Source organism: Leuciscus leuciscus (genome assembly GCF_965113295.1).
Source record: "Leuciscus leuciscus genome assembly, chromosome: 24".
Classification (NCBI taxonomy): domain Eukaryota; kingdom Metazoa; phylum Chordata; class Actinopteri; order Cypriniformes; family Leuciscidae; genus Leuciscus; species Leuciscus leuciscus.
Genome location: NC_138723.1, coordinates 27024182 through 27044320, shown reverse-complemented (window position 1 = coordinate 27044320; position 20139 = coordinate 27024182). Strand labels below are relative to the sequence as shown.

General features: G+C 36.7%; 1 long non-coding RNA gene across 1 annotated transcript; it reads left to right on the top strand.

Moving 5' to 3' along the window:
• The first annotated feature begins 1505 nt into the window (after positions 1 to 1505).
• Positions 1506 to 20129, top strand: LOC309488759. Its single transcript, XR_014202265.1, has 3 exons — positions 1506 to 1750; positions 8483 to 8540; positions 19889 to 20129. It is a non-coding gene; the product is annotated as an uncharacterized lncRNA (long non-coding RNA).
• The last annotated feature ends 10 nt before the right edge of the window (positions 20130 to 20139 follow it).

Genomic DNA, 20139 nt, shown 5'->3' with positions numbered 1-20139 from the left:
TCTCCATGAACGTACTAAATAAAAATAAAAGGATCCAACCTATCAATCCACCAATCTTTTTTTAGATAGATATGGTTTAGGCTACACGTTATAGGCTACATATTTAAATCTTTTATGTGTTTTAATTTTAAATGCATTCTTAAAAGCAGTATTTGCTTTGAGACAATAAAAGCAAGTTTTGATCAATAATGACCATTTTGCAGTGTTTGTTTGTTTTAGGAAAATATAGGCTTCATACAAGATGTTTGTGATTTTGTCTCGTCTTCCCGTGAACAAACTGAGACACGCGATTGAGAACTGAACATCTCTAACAGCAGCATGAACTCAAGACATCAGACTGAAACACACATCTCACGCCTTCATGGAGCTGCTGGAATCATGTCCACTCGACGCAATAGCTTTTCAAATAAAATGTAAGTTTGGGATTTTTGTTAGTTAGTTACCTCGTGCGTTTTTGATTCCTTTAGTCTTAGTTCATAAATCCACAATCAAATGATTTGGTTGCAATGAACGTCAGCATCTAATATGCACAAAACTCGGCTGTTCTCTTAAAAAAAATAAAACTATACAATCCAGATAAAAATTCTCTTTAATTTGAATTGACATGAATAAAAAAAAAAAAAAAAAAAAAACTGAATGTTTAATATTGTAGCCTATATATTAAACAGCTAATTCAAAAAAAAAAAAAAAACTCACCTGCTGAAGAAAGAAAGAAAAAACAACAACTTTGAGGTGCTTTGAAATGCTGAAAGAATAAGAGCTTCTGTAGAGCAAACGCAGTTCTGCGTGACAAACACAAAGAATCGAGCAGCTGATTATTATTACAGGCGATCATTTCTCACGTGCTCCCATTTCCTTCCTCCAACGACATTAACATCCAGAATATCTGCTTGCTTAAGAAATAAACTCGTAGATCAAGATCCAACCATTTTATTTTAGCACGAGACATTGTTGTTTCGCCTCTATGGTGTAGTCATTATGGCTTGATTTGCATATTGAGCATCACTAATTTCCTCGGTGTATCCAAATATGGCTGCGCGTAACAAACAAGACGACGTCATTGAACGTGACCCCCTCCAGTCCTGCATCAAATGACTGTCAATAATACAGATATTAAAGACTATAATAGAATTATAAACTAATACAAATTAGAAGAAGAAGGCACTTTTAAAGAAAGGAAAATTATCCAAAATGTAGAAAATATAAATGAGTACACGCATTAAAAACAACATTTGAGGGTGAAGACATGTTGGAAAACGGGGTCCTTCCCACCCATGAGGATTCAGGTAAGTCACCTGGTCACGTCACTTAGACATTTTCTACCTCGTGCAGCAGAAAGCCACACAGCGAAATCTGAGCAAATTTGGGCAATTGAATAAAATATAAATTTCATCGCACGTGTAATGCAGAGGTAGAAGGGGTGGGTCATAAAATGCCCCCCCACCCCTCTCGAGCCCACCCAAAGTTGCAGGGCTCGCGTTGCACTTTCCATTCGCTCTCGCGCGCAGGAAGCCATGTGATGAAGTTCTGCTCTTCCCTCACACCTTCTCCTCCTGAGGATGGAGTAAGATCGTGTCAGACGACGGCGCCTCGTGCTTCTCTAGCAAACTGCTCGTAGAAGGATTTCGAGGATGTGATTTCTAATCGAGGATGTTCGTTTATACGCATTTCACATCCAGATGACCGGTTTTTTTTTTTTTGTTGTTTTTTTTTTTTTTTTTTTTGGTGCCATGGGGAGTTCAAGGAGAATGTAAGTAGCCTACTTTATGCTTTAAAACAGGCCACGTGAATAGCTATTGTGTGAAATTATTGCATTATACATAAAAGGAAAAAGCAATAGGCCCATTTTTAAATGTATGGCCAGTGTTTTCTTAATTGTCCTTGTCAGAAAAAGCAAAATTGTTGATGAATTGAAAAATGCTAAATGTTCGATTATTTTCTAATGTAATGAAATATTGTTTGGCAACTATTTGCTTATGAATTATATGCGTAATATATATATATAATATATATATATATGCGCAATTATGTCTCATTTGTTAACATTAATGTAAAACTAACACGAACTAACGAGTAATGAGCAATACATTTGTTAGTATTTATAATCTTTGTTCATGTCAGTTAATAAAAATCCAGCTGTTCATTGTGTGTCCATGTTAGTTCACAGTGCATCAACTAATGTTAACAAATGCAACTTTTGATTTTAATAATGTATTAGTAAATGTTGAAATTAACATGAACTAAGATTAATAAATGCTGTAGAAGTAGGCTATTGTTCATCCTCAGTTCATGTTAACTAAATTAGTTAACTAACTAATGAACCCTTATTGTAAAGTGTTGTAAAGTCTTCACACACACTTTGACCTGCACGTCACTGTCTGTTGAGCAGATGAGAACAGATAAATAAGTGTTAATTGTCCTCACAGTGTGACGTCACGCTGGACACTCGAAGTGGTTAATTGCTTCAGGGTGGTTAAATTAAGAGCTACTGTTAAAGATCAGATAAAATGGCATTTTGCTTTAGAATTATATTTGCTAAATATTTCATTAGTTTTAAGAATATACCATCTGATTGATCTGAGTGATGCTTTCATGTTCTTCATTCAGCTGCTTTATTTTCTCTCATTTACATGTTTGAGGTAATCTTTACAAATGCATTTGTGCTTTCTATTAGGTTCTCAGAAAAAAGCAAAACATATGTGTGTTTTTATGTCAGTTGTGCTCGCGCTAAAATGACTAAATAAATATGTACTGGTTAAAATGTATCTCGAAATATTTCCATGCATCGCTTCAGTTAGTGGTGGAATAACGGTTAGATAATTTTGTGCATCCTTCCAGTCATCATATTTTAGGGTTATTTAATGTTAGCCTATATATTATATTTATATGGGATCATTTTAGTCTCCAGCTGCTGCAGAAACGAATTGAAGAGCGAACATTTCGTTGAAAAGTTCATGATAATATTTGTATCATGTTGATGAAAAGACACTTATTCCACTCACAATTATTAATTATAATTCATAATTGCAGTGCATGCCTTAAAAAAAGAAAAAAGTCGCGCGAGCAGGTTCTGAGGCAAACTGAGTTTCACTCTTGTAACTAAACTAAACCACTGACATCTTGCAAAACGGAAAGAATGAGGGTCTACAACAGTAGGATACCAGAAATTAAGACCAGGGTGATTTTCATAGGCATTTTTACATTTATGCAGGCAAATATTTATTTACTAATAAAATAATATATTAGAATGTCCTAGAAATCTATCAAATGTTAGAAAAGCTGAGGAATTAGGCACCTAGGGGCATTTTTTTGCCATAAGCCATGGTTCATTTCTAACTCTGGTCTATATTAATATTTGCACACTGCAGAAATGGTGCAAACCGGTGCGCGTCGCCGCGTGCGTCTCCAACTGGACATTTAAATTCGCCGTGACCTCGAGACCTCTGACCTCACGAGGTTTGTGCGCATTTTGGGCTCTAGAGATGAGTGCGTCAGTCCTGTCATCCGTGAGCACGTCATCCGTGTGCCATAAGCACGTCACGATGTTACCCTGAGCAAGAGGAGCGAAAATGCCTCCGGATCAAACCTGCGCGCATTTTACGCATGTTACGAGAGTGATATTTGCAGCCCAAACCCAAGTACGCATGTGTTTTACTCTACAGCTCTCGCTCTGTGCCCGATGCTGCCTTTATGCCTTGCGTTTTTTGCTGCGTGCCCGTTTATTCTCTTGCATGGATACGCAGGATTTCATGCGTACCGCACTGTAAATCCAGCCGAGCCGAGCTCCGCTTGGAATAAAAGCATCCTCGCTGCTATGGATGGAGGTAGCAGGCTCGCGTCTTGTAGATTTATCTTCATCGTTCGAGTCAAGAATTAAGAAGTTCTACAGTTACGCGCGGGAGCCAAGTTGGATTGGATCGACCTCATTTGGAAAGACAGCAGGCAGGCTGCGAGGAACTTTCTCTTTTTTTTTTTTTTTTTTTTTTTTGCATGAAACTAATCACTCGCATCTGGTGACTAGTAATTGTGGCAAAGGGGCTTTTTGCACTTGTTGTGGTGCGACGCATCATATGTTGGAGGCGTGTTGTTATCTTTGGTTATCTAGCTGTATGAGTGTGCTGGTCGTCATAAAGCTAGATAACCGAAAGTAAGGACCGCTTCTATCAGCATCTCAGCGTGGAGCATGAAATATATATATATCGGTTACTTTAGCTGTGTGCAGTGAAGAAATATAGGCGTTCTGTGTGTTTTTGCTCGTGCAGACCATTCAGGGTGATTTGTTGATCATGCACATCATATAGGAATATTTAGAAAGCTTTTGGATTAATGGATGAATGCAAAGCACATAAGAGACAAGCAAGACAAAGGCGTAAGTTTGTTGTGGTTGTCAGCTCAATGGAACCCACGTGCGTCCCAGTATCGTTGACTCTGGACTTATTCAAGCTCCTCAAATGAAATAATTGGGACATAATGGGATGGAGGAAGGAATGGGGATGGATTGGCATAGAAACTCATCCTTAATTGATGCGGTCGAGCGCACGTGGGGGAGATGATGTGAACGCCCGTGGACCCCCATTCCCACGCTCGAGGGCAAGTGGGCAATGTCTTGTCTGGGGCAGAATATGACAGACAGCCCTGTGAGGGGAGGGGGTCCAAGTGCACCCTGCTCATCTGCATCTCTGTGGAGGGTGGAACAGCAGAGTGGAGTGAATGGAGGATGCTGGAGAGCCTGTGTGTGACGGGAATGTGTAACGGGATGCTGTACTTAGACATACACACACCAATCAACTCGTAAACTATCCACGACTAGGCCGACATAGAGGCCCAGAGAGCTGACAACTGATTTAGAGTCAGACACACACACACACACACACACACACACACACACACACACACACACACACACACACACACACACACACACACACATTAAGCAGCTGGCTACACATTAGGAGTATCTTGTACAAAAAATTATTACCATGTTTTTCTTCACTTTAGATTGACTTATTTTGTTTTAATTAGCGAAATATATTTTCTGTATTCAAAACCTAAACTTAACCTTATACAAACCCTGCATTTTTATATTAATTCAATATCTTTAAATTTAATATCATTTATTATCTTTATTGGCGTATGTATACTGTAAAAATGTTTAGTAATTTTGATCTAAAATGTAATCCATATATATATATATATATATATATATATATATATATAATAAGACAAAATATGCAATTTTTTTAATTAAAAAGTATGAATTACTTTATTTAACAAAGCAATATATTTTTAAAATTTTTTAAATCTTTTTTAGTACAATTACTAAAGTAGCATTTACAGAATTTACTGTGCAAACCATCACATTTGTTTGGATTTTATTAAAAAAGTTATTTTTTAATATTTGTGCTAGTTTTTTAGTATTTGTTTACTGCATAATAAAAATTTTAAGGGAACAATATTAATTAAAAACGTTATTTTATTAGACAAATTGTGCCAGTGTCACCCTTCTCTCTGCTATAACATACAGCCTTTGCTGTTTACAGGTGCAAGTGTTTTATGTCAAATATGTTACTGTATTTTGGCATATGGAATCAGTTTTGATGGTCGGAATGAACTTGAATTTGACCCAAAAGCTCGTGCTGAACCTTGAACTCTGAAACTTAGGGGACAGAGGGCATGAGAGGTCAGACAGGTCAGGGGTCAGACTGAACGCTGGAGCTCAGAAAGAAGATATGAATTATTACAGTTATTCAAATGTATTTTACACCCTCTTACTCATAGTAAAAACATTAGCCTGAACAAAATGTAAAATTTTAAAGAGATCATTTAAAAAAATATTGTATTTTGAAAGTAAATTAAATTGATCCCATATTTTAGGTTATTATTATTATTTATAATTTTGGGGTGGGGAGGATATAAAATGACATTCGTTAAATATCCAAATGAAATGTAAAATAATCACTGAAAAATTTATTTAGTAGTGAGAGAGAGAAAAAAATCTGCTAATCAACCTGCAGTTATGATGTGCCCGCCCACTTTTGGCAGACCTGTCATGTGTGATGAGCTCTTGAGCTGATTGGAGTTTCCATGGAGATGATGAGGCGCCAGTGTGTCTATAGCTGCAATAACTGTAATGAGAATCACCAATAGTGTTGCCATGCTTTAGTCACAGAAAACCGGTGTTCATTACACCGATATTTCTATCTTAGATCTTCCGAGAGCAATTTATAATAAGAATATAATCTGTCATCAAGACTAAAGGATATTAATACTGAACCATATCAGTTATTAATAATCATAAGCTGCATAGGTGATCAGGTTAAAACAAGCTGATTATGTGGAATAAATGAATGGGCTACACAAATATACTAGAACTAGATTTCCAATACCGGTATCCTGTAATTGTGTTTCCATCCCCTAATCTTTTTCGACAACAGCTGCAAATGACTTTGTACTTCATAAATGCTGAGCCGGCTCATTAATATAACGCGAATGCTAATTTGCTGTGAGGCTTTGACGGAGAGGCATGAGGAGCCGCACGCATGCATTGATGGCAAGACAAAATAAAACAGAATCGACTAGTGAATTGTTGCTAGTTTTCGACTGCAAATGGACTGTCCTTTAAAAGAAAAGACAATATTTCTGTATTCTGACAAAACCAAGAATCAATAGGGAATCAAATATAATTGCTTCTGCTTTGGAAAGCACTGATTTACATGATGTTGAATTAAATCTGAGAAAATATATGACATACAACCCTTGTGATTAACCGTCATCGGTTCATGGGCATCTCCAAACGTCATTGTCCACCGTGGAATCGATGCCTCCTGTTTGCCACCATCTTATGACTTTGGCAGTGGAGACTGAGAGGGCAATCCCAAAATGTCTGCTGGCACACACACGCGCACACACACACGTCACGCGCTTTGCATATGTCACATCACAATAGCTGCCCGTTACCATGAATACCAATTTTCTAATTAGCACCATTTTCATTGGTTTAGCACCCTGAGCTCCAGCGTATGATTGGTGGTAATCACGCCGCATGGAGATCCTCAGGAGAATCGCTTTTGATCAACGCTTGGCATCTTGTGTTTTGATTCGACGTTGCATGTATAAACTACTTAAGACCAAATGGATGAAGACGTGCAGTGATAACAAATATGACTTCTTAAGCTTTGTATTTCAAGCTAAATGCATTTTAAGTGCATACAAATCATAATTAATTCTCTGTGCACACAAACATGCTCAATGTTTCATTGTAAAAATATGCCAAAGAGAGTAATTTTGATCACTTTTAGGGAGTCATATCAGTGGCATGCATGCAATATAAGCAGAGGAAGAATAGATAGATGGCAGGCATGAGGAACGCTGTTAATTATTCATTCACATTTAAGATATTCATGCAACATACGTGCCGCTGATACTCATACACTTGTGGATTGCGTGAACACTACTCGCTAGTGGCCTTTATCCTTTCTTTTCGACTACAACCAAATACTGTCCATTAAAAGTTAATGCATAAAATAAAAAGTTTTCTTCTTTACTCTTAAAAAAGGTTCTTTATTGGCATTGATGGTTCTATGAAGAACCTTTAAAATCCATGGAACCTTTCCATTGCACAAAAGGTTATTTTAGGTGGAAAAAGGGGGAAAAAAACATAATTTTTAAGAGTGTATGGTGTAAATAGCTCAAACAATAAGTGGAGGTTATGGGTTCGATTCCCAGGGAATGTATGAACTAATAAATAAAGTTGCTCTGGCTAGAAATGTCTGGCAAATGTAGATTTTTTTTTTTTAAATGCTCGGATGGTCACACTACACTTTATTTTATTATGTGATTGCAGGAAAGCGGAAACGCAGTTTTGAATTTTTTTTTAAGTTTTGAATTTCGCCGCATTCTAAAGTTTAGTGAACTCTGGCCTGCGAATTCATATCACATGAAGACGTGTGAGCAATAGAAGATCAATGTGTCACTGCATGACCTCTCGGCTGGATAAACACACAACGAAAGAATGCAGTAAAGTGGAATAGATTGTGTATTTTGACTTTTTTTGATTCATTATTATTTGTTATATTGTTGAATTTATGTTTATAAAAACAGATGCCGCAGAGTGTGACATAATATCACGAGCGTTGTCGTTTCACATGCTCAAAGTCTAGTGACCAAAATGGTTCTTTTAATAACTGATCACTGAGAGACTCTTTGGGGAACCAAAAATTGTGCAAAAAAACCTTTTGTATGCTGTAGCTCAAACAGTAGAACGTGGCACTAGTAACAAAGTTAAGGTTTTGGGTTCGGTTCCCAGGGAATGCGTAAATTAATATGTGTATTTTGAATAAATGTTGGTTGCTTTGCATAGAAATGATCTCCGTTATCTGTACCTCTAAATACGAGACATTCCGCTCACCCTTATATAGTAAAGCTTAGACACAATGATGTGTCTTTATGTAACGTGAAATCTGTGTTTCTCTGTGTGTGTTAGAGGCAGCTGGAGCTCGGAGTCGCCTGCAGGAGGAAGTGTGAGGCTGATGCAACATGAGGTGAGTGAGAGCCAGAGGCCAGAAGAAGGGATGTGAACATCCTCTGCGGACCCTTCAGAGACACATGCGCATGTGCGGGTTTGCAAAACATGCTTGTAGCACGTTTGAGATTTGTTTTCCCATTGCATACAAATCCAAAAGAACAAAGATATGCATGCAAATGATCAAGACGGACTAGCTATAAGAGAAAGACAGGCGAAAAAAATAATATTGGTGGAAAGCATGGTTAAAGGTGGGAGACACAACCTTACTGGCTGAAAATATTATTTTTAATAATAATAATAATAATAACTTTGTTGCATTATGCAGGAATTACCCAGTTAACAGGGAACGTTCTCAGAATGTTCTGGCAAAGTTATGAACAAACCTTCTTTCAGTATTGTTAATTGAATGTTTGTTCAAAGTTATGTGTTCTTCAATGATGTTCTCGAAATGTTAACACAAACACGTTATTTATAGTTTTTTTTCTGAAACTTTATTTTAGTTCGGCTGTTTGTCTAACATTTTTTTTAAATGTTACTACTTGTTCCAGAATATTCAAAAGAAACGTTGCCATAATGTTGGCGAAATGATAAAATAGAATTTTCCCTTAAAGGGATATGAAAATTCTGTCATAATTTACTCACCCTCAAGTTGTTCCAAACCTGTATGAGTTTCTTTCTTCTGCTGAACATAAAAGAAGATATTTTGAAGAATATAAAATTTTGGACCCCATTGACTTTCATTGTATGGGGAAAAAATACTATGGAAGGCAATGGGGTCCATCAACTGTTTGGTTTCTGACATTCTTCAAAATATCTTCTTTTGTGTTCAGCAGAAGAAAGAAATTCATACAGGTTTAGAACAACTTAAGGATAAGTAAATCATGACAGAATTTACATTTTTGAGTGAACTATCCCTGTAACATTCGTAAAAAAAACATTTGTAAAACATTTTAAAAACTGGACATTTTAAACATTCAGAAATAACGTTTATGGGGACGTTAGCAAAACATTCTTAGACTATATTTTTGTTAGCTGAGTATTTTGGTCAGAAGATGTTTATCGAGCCAGAAGACTCAATCACGGTGTGTGTGTGTGTGTGTGTGAATCAGGGTGGTTTAGAAAACCAGGCCGAAGGCAACATTAAACCCCTGACCTATTTCTTCAAATCAGGTCGGTCGTATTGGACCGTTACATTAGACTCCTATTGAAGTTCTCTGAGATAGCAGACGCTAATGATGTGTTATTTCGATTGTAATTATGAAACGGCGAGTCTGCGTGAAGCTGAAAGCGTTTTGTGTGCGTGTCTGCACAGAAATAAGGCTAATAATAGAATAAAACAGCATGCAAATATCAATAAGTAACAACAAAACAGTTCCATATTAAATATATTCATATTTTTTTCTGCGGTTAATTTGTTGATTATTGCTAAACAAGCACCGCTGTGCAAATATGAACAGCTCAGCTTTCATCAAAATCTTCATGTTGTCCAATCGTAAATGTGTATTTTTGTGTGCGAGGTGGATTTGCACGGGCTCCATCTCTCTCCTTTTTTTTTTTTTTCTTCTTTTTTTTTTTCATGGTTCCCACCCAGGGAACAAAAGGCATGTGCATAATAAAATCATGCAAATGCATGCAAATTTCAAAGCCAAAATAGGGGTAGGGACTTGGTGCTTTCCTTTGTGATGCAATCATCCCCCTCACTGTGTGCTTAAAGTGCTGGGTTAAGCAGGAGACAAAATGCTTTGAATGGAGCAGAAAAGAGAACAAAAAACGAAAAACAGGTGTCTTTTCCTGTGCGCTAATGTTTTTATGTAAAATATACATTAAAAAAAGCATTGCTAATTATTGCTATAAAAAAAATAAAAAAATGCATGCACGCACACGCTGTACAAGAAAATGTATATATGTGTATATTTATACACTCTTAAAAATAAAGTTTCCAAAAGGAGTTTTTACAGTGATGCCATAGAAGAACAATTTTTTTTGGTTCCCCAATAGGGATGTCAACGATTAATCGACGATCGATTAATTGTCGATAATACATTTAATCGATACAACTTATCGATCATCGATTAAGCAGGTCTTTATGCGTGTGCGTGCTGCTCAACCGCGAAACATGTAAAGCGAGCGCGCTGGAGTTATGTTTGGGACCATTTTACACCTTCATCATGACTGTAAGTTTGCGTGTGCATTCGCAGCCTTTTGTTTTGTGCAAATGTAAGTTGTAATACTGTTTATTTTCTGTAGGCCTATCTATATCTGATTTATCTCATATTGGATGCATTTGGTTAAGAATTAACTCTGTAGTAAAGCGTCAGCTTCAGCGCGCGCAGCTCAAACGGCAGTGCACGACTAATAATGACTATTGGGACTGTAATATTACATAACATTATAAAGAGAACAATATTGTAATAAAACGTAAATTATTTGGGTTTAGTTGCCGTGTCGCGTTGCTCCAGGAAGACCGCGTCCACAACATGAGTAGTTCTGAATGAATGGCACGTAACTTAGTTCAAGTTCACTTGTGCATGAATTTGCGTCATTTTGTGCAGATATAATTTGTATTATTATGTTTATTTTGAATATATCTGATTAATCTCATATAGGATGTGTTTCTTTTAGATAAATAACGTGCTAGCAAAGTGCTCCAGTTTAACGGTAGCAGATTCATTCAGCGCGTGCAGTTGTTCCAGGAAGAGCGCGTCCACAACAGTCACACATTCTAAGCGCATATGAGGCGGCGTTGGTGACACGTTGTATTAGTAGTTATATTTGATTATTAAATAATTAATTTAATTATCAATCACATCGAAACATTTTACAATCCTACTAGCCCTTTATTTATATTTAAAACCATTCTAATTGATTTGGTGAGGAACATAGCGTTTTGAGCAGCATTTGCAGACCCTGTCATGCTGTCATAGCCACTGCAGTAGACGCATATCGCAGTATTAAGGCTAACGATTAATCGATTAATTGATCGTTAATTTAAACGACGATCGATCATGGGAATTTGTGAAAATTGACATCCCTATTCCCCAAAGATTTTTTCATTGAACCGTTCTTGAAAGAATGGAGAACATTTTAAGAACCTTTTGTGTGTTGGAAAGGTTCTATGAATGTTAAATGTCCAATGATACCAGTAAAGAACATTTATAAGAGCGTATTTATATAAGTCACATTTTTTTAATAAATATTACATTCTCAGATCAGATTTATGTTTGACTTTTAGTAGTAGGGATAAAAAATAAAAAAAAAGCACAAAATGCTTTCATATTTATGCCACATGCTCTAAACATTTATAGATGTACAAACACAAAGTGGGTCTTCTTTCTTCAGACGAGAGAGGCTTCCCTCTCAGACACAATATGGCGAGATGTGCAAAGGCCCAGCGTGCAGACAGACGCCTCGCAAGCTTCTTATAATGCGTGTCGACATTAACATTCTTGCATGTCTAATGCCGAGCTCGCAGCAGACACACAGTGTCCGGAGAGCGTGTGAATGGGGCCGTTATAGACAGCGCGGTCTTAATGATTTATTAATCTGCGCGGGCCTCATCTGAATATCGGAGCCTGGATGCTGAGCATCTCTGCTGGGCAGATGGGCCGACTGCAGACGTTCAGTGTGTGTGTGTGTGTGTGTGTGTGTGTGTACATGTCGCAGTGCTGACGGCCATGCATGACCACAGAAACACACACACACTGCAGAGCTGCATGCTATTTCAATTCATGTAATGGGTGTTTTGCTGTTTGTTAATCAACTGACGCATTCATGAATTGTAGTGTCATTTTGAGTAAATTAATAAACTGATATTATTCGGATATAGAGCGATATGCATTCGAAATTAAATTGAAAGGGTAAAGCTGGGATGCAAAAAAAATCTTTATCGACTGCATTTTAGAAGATGCATTGAGTTTTAGCCCATGTTTTCTTTCCCTCTGTGTTAAAATGGGCTTCTATTCCAGTGTGTGAAACTGGATCTAAATTTACATGCTCTATAATGCAGGATAGCTAAGGGATTTAATCTGAAATGTGTTAATAAAACATGGCTGCATGAATTATATGTACCAGTGTTGGTGAACGGAAACCATTTTGTGTATGTTCTGGTACATGCAGCCCTTAGATTTGAATGATACATTTATTTCCATTGCCATAATGTATGGTGCGGGATACACACTCTACAGTTCAAAAGTTGGGTCAGTATAAAAAAGAAAAGAAATTGATACTCAAGGACACATTAAAATGATCAAAAGTGACAGTAAAGACATTTATAATGTTACAAAAGATTTCTATTTAAATATATATATATATATGTTTTGCTTTCTGTTCATCAGAAAAATCCTGAAAATAACTGTTCAAGTTCCCACAAAAATATTAATCATCATTTATAATCAGCATATTCAAATGATTTCTGAAGGATCATGTGACACTGAAGACTGGAGTAATGATGCTGAAAATTCAGCTTTGAATCACAGGAATAAATTACATTTTAAAAATATATTTGACAGATAACACTTATTATAAATTGTAATATTTTTCACAATATTTTTACTGTATTTTTTATCATATATATATATATATATATATATAGCCTTGGTGAGCATAAAAGCTTTTTGTTCCCAATAACATTAAAAAATTAAAAAAATCTTACGGACCCCAAACTTTTGAATTGTATGCATTTGAATGATTTAGCAGTGCAACATATCTTTTGCATTGGCAAATGGCAGTTCTACGAGGTTAAACGAGCGGTGAAAGAGCCTGAACATTGTGAATTATAATTTAAACTATATTTAATGCATGAGGACGTAGTCAAACTTTTGTTAAATTGATAGATACTGTACTTCCTTTTACGCTGCTCATATTAGCAAGAATATTGATGACAATTGAGCATACCAATGCATATTTATCATTGTGTTGGTATGTATATGTGTAAAAATTGACAAAAAAAGTAATATGACGTGCAAACACACACAAATCCAAATCCATTTTCAGCTTTTAAACACTCTGCTAAACTTATATTACTAAAAAGCATTTTCACTTGATATTCTCAGAAAACCTTTTACACTCGACAAATAAAATATTCAAAACCAACGTTTTGAAACACAAATTATTTTAGTCGCAATTTTAATCCTTAAATCATTTTTTGGATGCTTTTTTACAACACTGAAGTTGGCGTCCCTACGGGTCTTTTTTCCAGACTTCTGTTAACGTCTCTCTGTTGAAGTGAGTGGCGATTAAGCAGCGATATTTCAGCCCTATGAGAGACGCTGCTCTCTCTCGGGTCCCATGATGGAGTTCTGTGTTAAGAGTGGCGATGGAGAGAAAAAGTGAAGGAGGGGAGGACAAATTGGAGGGGGCTTACGGTGGCCCAGTCAAAGGGTCCATTGTGCTGGGGCGAGGAGCAGAGTTAATCAGGAGACCCAACAGTAATCAACGGTAGAGTTTGGGTCGGACAACTGCTTGGGTAAACATCCATTGTTCTTGGGCTGAGGTACCAAACAATGACAGCATTGTCCCCGGGTCTCTCATTAGGGTGTGCTGGGGGTTACGAGCTCTCGGCTCGGGCTGTTAAGAGCTTCGGAAGCGGATGGGAACCAGAGGGGTAAAGCCGAGTGGAGGGGGACAGGAACAGGCCTCTCACAGTCCCTTCGCCACAAAACCTTTTGGCCATGGGCCGCACAAGCCGCAGGAAAGAGAGAAAGGCCAAGCTTGTCATGACATCTTCACGTCAAAATCTCACGGAAGGCTCTCGTTCGAGAGGGGGGGGGGGGTGGGTGGAAGTTCACAACAGGAGAGGATGACATGAAAATCAATTAGAGAAAGGAAGTTATGGCCATCTATAACCAATATTAATCAAATACAGACAGTCTTCACTATATCACATTTTCCCACCAATATATCCCATTTTCAATTTGTTGGTGTTGAAAATATATCCATTAAAGCGAAACATCATGTGAGGCTCTTTTAACTTTAAAAAATAACAAAAAAATCTAAAGCCATACTATTAATGAATTTTCAAATGTAACCTATTAATAATAAAAACCTCAATAAACTGCCAAGTAGGCCTTAAACTGTTAAAGTTAACTTTAACAGCCAACAAATGTCCTTAAATAGAGAGTACACTAAAAATCTTTCTTTCAGAACGTGTTTTTTGCTTCCCCCGATTCATAGTGGTAAGCCTATAATATTATTTTAGAGACGTCGAGGCGGATTTGCTGGGAATTTGCATATTCGTCCGTTCGTCATTTACGTCATGTCCATCTTGTCATGCAAATAAAGAAAAAAGATCCGGTTATAGCGCATGTGTGTTACGGTGGTGTGGAAGGTGGAGGATTTTAATGTCGCACACATACAGTAATAACCAAAAAAATGTCCTCCACAAGTAACTTGCAGTTGTATGGTTCAACCACTAGAGGAGTGTTACAGGTAACGTTACATAAATTTGCATTAACATAGAATGTTGTGTCGGCATCTACATATAGCGGCTTCGACTTCGAACACGGTTTTTAAATTCCCATTTATTTAACATGATAGTTTAACAAAGGTGGTGCAAAAGAAAAACTGTAAAAGTACAGTACAAAATCATGGTCAGTGAAATCAAGGTAAAGCTGTGATTTCTCCATGTAGTTTTCGTGTGCGTGTGATAGCAGTTCTGCAATCTTGGATTAGCTGTATTTTACATTTTCCAACATAACTGTCAAAACAGTTTTTACTGTTTTTTACTCTTATTACTTGCAGCATTTTGAGAGCACATTTTTCATAACTCGAGACACTTCATATTTCTAATGAAGGTCCATTGAAGGGCTACAGAGGGATGACTAACAAAACCGTTAATGCTTAAATTGTGTGGAAACGTCCCAGATAGCATAAATTCGGCTGTAGGTATTCACCATCCAAAGCATGTGACAGCATCCTATTACTTCATTCTCTTAATTTTTTTACTTGCACATGAGGTTTTTTAATAGTGATTCGTGTGTGTGTGTGTGTGTGTGTGTGTTTCACCACCTGATTTATGGACATTCTGAATTATGGATTCATCCTTTTGGATGGACGAATCCGGGTGCCAGCTGCACATTTACAGTAGATCCCATTCTAACCTCTCGGCGGAGAGAGAGAGAGAGAGAGAGAGAGAGAGAGAGAGGAGAGAGGGGGGGTTCATGTAACACTGTTTCATGAAGAAAGCATGTTACTATAATTAGACAACGGGCGAGTTTGGCGCAAAGATAATTCACCCCCCCCCCCCCCCCCCCCCCCCAAACCCTTTCATCTTCTAGTTCTCTCCCCTACCTAATTTTACATAATAGTAAGACATGGTAGGCATAAAATCTCTCCTTAAGTTGTGACATGGCCTCTATATGTGTGCTTAATGAGTATGTATGTGCTGAAAATGGGGGTCTTTTGTTCGTTTTAGAATCTGGGAAATTTCTGAGCACTGCGAACCATTTATCTACTATTTTGTGTGTGAGAAAATGGACGCACTTTCGTTCCATTGCTTCTGCTGGTGGTATCTCTGTTATCTCAGAAAGCACATTAGGTCGAAAACTCATCGTTCTTGTGGGGATAAAATTCGACTAGTGTGTGAAATGGGGGAAAAAGGACCTAGCGTCCGCCAAACCCCGAGCCATTAAACCAGGACAGTGCTCAGAGAAAGGGAACTCGATGCTCTGGTTTGTGATTAGCTGTTTTTTTTTGGGAGAGATTTTGAGGTTCGTTGGTCTCAGATAATGTTCCCTAATGAGTTCACACAAGCTTAGCTGAAGGTTATAGAGGTCTCACCAAATCCTGCATAACACATTGTAAATGACTACAGAAGGCACTGTAAGTGTCATCAAACCAAAGACATTCTTGATAATTGCAAAGCTGTCGTATTTGATTGGACTGTGAAAAGTTCTTGTGATATTACAGTTTTTCTCAATTCTCTAATTAACAATAAGTTCAGAACACTGAACAATTAGCTTCTTGTTCATATCAGATTTGAATTTCTTGAAATGTTATCCAGTCGTCTACAATTTGCATAATAACTAAATGCATATGGATTGTTCTCAGTGAAATTGTCAAGCTTTTCACAACTTCTAAACATTCTTTAATCGTGTGAGCCATCACATGCAAAATGATCCAGTTATCAAAATCAGACATGCATGTATATTCCATAAATATCTGACATGCAATGTTTATAATATCAGCTAAACTGGCAAATGGCCTGATATTGTAATGAAATAGGAATCACAATCTTATCAATCAACCAATCAAGTTTGGGAGCATATGGAGTTTACCCATCAGCACAATCACTATTTTTGAACATGGAGGAACGTCATAACCTTAAACATCAGTCTCTACAGCAGTAGCACTTTTTTTTTTTTTTTTTTGAAATGGGTTACGTAAACTGATAATCCACAGTTGCTTGTTGAGGAAGAGCTATAGGAAGATACAGTATGTAAGAATGAGCAACTGTGAATTTTCAGTTTACATACACATTTCTACACAAATAAATGTACTGTATAAATACAAATGTTCATTTTCTTTTTGTGTATACTACAGTATTGACTTTTCCTAGTAAATGTTTACCTACTGTTGAAGTCTGTTTCTAAAAATCTCAGTGTGATACACAAGAGCATTCAGTTTAGAGAATGTTAAGACTGTTTCGAAACATGTGCCAGAGCCAGGGCTGTATAGAGCGACATATAATGTTGCATGTGCTATGAAATAATCTGCCTGTGCGATGAATAAATGCATCACGTGTGCAATGCGCACGTGCTACAAAACTTTCCACCTCTGTAGAACCAGTGCTAGTGCAAAAAAAGTTAACGTACAGCCCTGGTCAAAGCGATTGAGGAAAACTGTATTGGTTCCGTTGATTTTGTCTGTCTTGGTTAAATCAGGAAAGCTGTCAGAGGCAGAACAAATATTTAAGTTTGATGAATAATTATGAAATCTTGAATAATGTGCACTGATGAATCACTTAATTTTAAAATCAGTATGTTTAGTCTTTGTTTTCATAAACTAAAAACACTGATTTTAAATCTAAGTGATTCGTAATGTGCGCTTTTGAATAATCACAATTTTTTCCCGTCTTTTGAATGATTAACTGATTAAGTTATTCAAAATAACTGTGAAAAAAATATAAATGTAAAAATGATAAATTACAAAAAGTGCTAAAATAAAATTCATTATAAAATGCATGCACTTCATAATAATTATTTAGATAATCTTATAATGTAACATTACCTAAATACCTATTATTTTTACATACCGGTATATAATTTTTTCATGTATATAATATTACAAACCTCTCATTTCACAGGAAGACGTTAGAATCGATTAAATATTACAACTTGTTTATATAAAAAATATATAATGTAATGTAATATATATATTTATACACTTTCTGTTGGGCATGAGTCGCGAGATAAACATTAATTATGACATCACTTTCTCAAGCTGGCTCTGTTTTGACTGCATGTATACATTCAGACTTGAGAAAATGACATAAGCTAGCAAAGCACAATGAAAAGAAAGGTGTGTGTGTGTGTGTCGTCGGAGGAGGTGGTGGTGGTGGTGTTACACTACACCAGTGTTGTATGCGTTATGCTGGATTAGAGTGGACAAAAGTATGCAAATATTGTTGCTCAGTTCTTCCAGGCTTTGTGAGACAGTCTGACAGAGAGTAAAAGGGGACGAGATGCATGTGAGGTTTTGTTGCCATCTGTGATGCTAACCTTGGGAAACTGTACCCTAATTAGCATAAGAATAATTGATACATTAAATTAGTCTTACAATGTCAAGGTTGTGTAAGGGTGGTGTACAGATGCAAACAAAGACAAATGAATAGAAAGTAAAACACTCATTGTGAACTACGATCAATTAAATACATAAATCACAAAGGCTATTACTTTTAAAACAATACAAGAATAAAAGAACCAGTGAAACCAACTAAAAACAAACTAAAACTTTTTGATTTAAAAAGGAAAAAACACTAAGGCCTGGTTTCACAGACAGGGTTTAGATTAAAGCCAGGATTGGGCCTTAGTTCAGTTAGATAGAATTGAATATTGTAGAAGATTTATCTCTAAAAAGATTACATAAACGGCACTTTTTCTTTGTACAGTTAGGCATCGGACAAGTATGTGATGATCTGAGAATAAGCTAGAGACCATTAGCACTTTAAATTCATAATGTCTGAGATATTTGTGACTCAACTGCATCAAGTAGACACACACACACACACACACACACACACACACACCTCGCTCAGTGAAAGGATGGCGGTTGTTAGGTGTGAAATCACGATGTGTTAACAAGACTGACTCCTTCTGTGAGCAGCACACACACTCTCAGATTCATAACCCTTAAAATAGCATTTGTACCTGTAAAAGCTTCTCATGTTGGCTTCAGCTAAGCAATATATTTCTCCAATCCAGAGGCATTTCATTCTTCTGACACAACACAGGGTGTGTTGAAATGAAAAAGCATGCAACATTAAGTATTTTGATATATATATCCTGACCATAATGAAAGTGAGAATTAAAACTGATCGCTTTCCCTCGTCATGATCAATGAAGGTCTAATTTCACTCAGAGATGAATATTTCCGCATCTCATTCCCACGTCTAATGTAATGGCTGAACATGGCAAGTTCGCCATAGCCAAAGGCCAAATGGACACAATTTTTCAGCATAGAAATAATTTTAAAATAAGGCAAACGTCAAGGGATAGTACTAGAAAATGAGTTTCTGCTGATCTGTCAAGCTCATATTTGTCTTCTGTGGAAGTGGATAGCAGTACATCAGGAAATCAGTTTCCTCTTCTAAACTTCCTCCTGAGTTAATCACAGTGTGTTCATCAATTATATGGAGCTGGATTTGAACATCATACAGTCTTTAACTAGAGCCACCACATGATGTTTCAGAGAAGACAGAGAGTGGGATCCAATTGCAAAAGTTTATTAAGAAAATAACAAAAGATAAATCCAGGTAAAGGGAGACGTATAGGCAAAAAGTTCAGGAAAAGCAGAACTGACAACAACACACACACTAAATCCACAACGGGCAACATCAGACACTGAAACACTAGGGAGAAAATACACAGGATAACGAGAGGCTAACGAGGAACAGGTGAGGGTAATCAATCACTATGGCAACAAACAAGGGTAACTATAGAAACAAAGTAAAACAGGAACTATACACAGGACGTGAACAATGGGAAAATAGGAGCAGAAAATACACTTCAAAATTAAAGACCAAACAGCAGAAAACAAGAAACACAAATCAGAGAGCATGTAGAAGAAAATGTCATTGCAAAAAATCAGGTAGAATGCATATACTTTCACTCTGAAATTCTTTTTTGTTTTGTTTTTTTGTCTTTCTAGGGTTGGCAGATAAATGAAGGATGATAAAGGAATCATGGGAAGGATCTGATCTGGATATTTTCGTATCACTTCAGTGATGGTGAAAGTAACATCAGTCAGAGCTCACAGATCATCTTATGAAGATGCTTCAACCACAAGGGGTAAAATATATAATATAAATAAAAATTCTACATATGATGTGTATTTTATATATGTATATATGTCTGTAAAAATATTTGCAATTTTTTTAAATAAAAACTGATATTTGATCA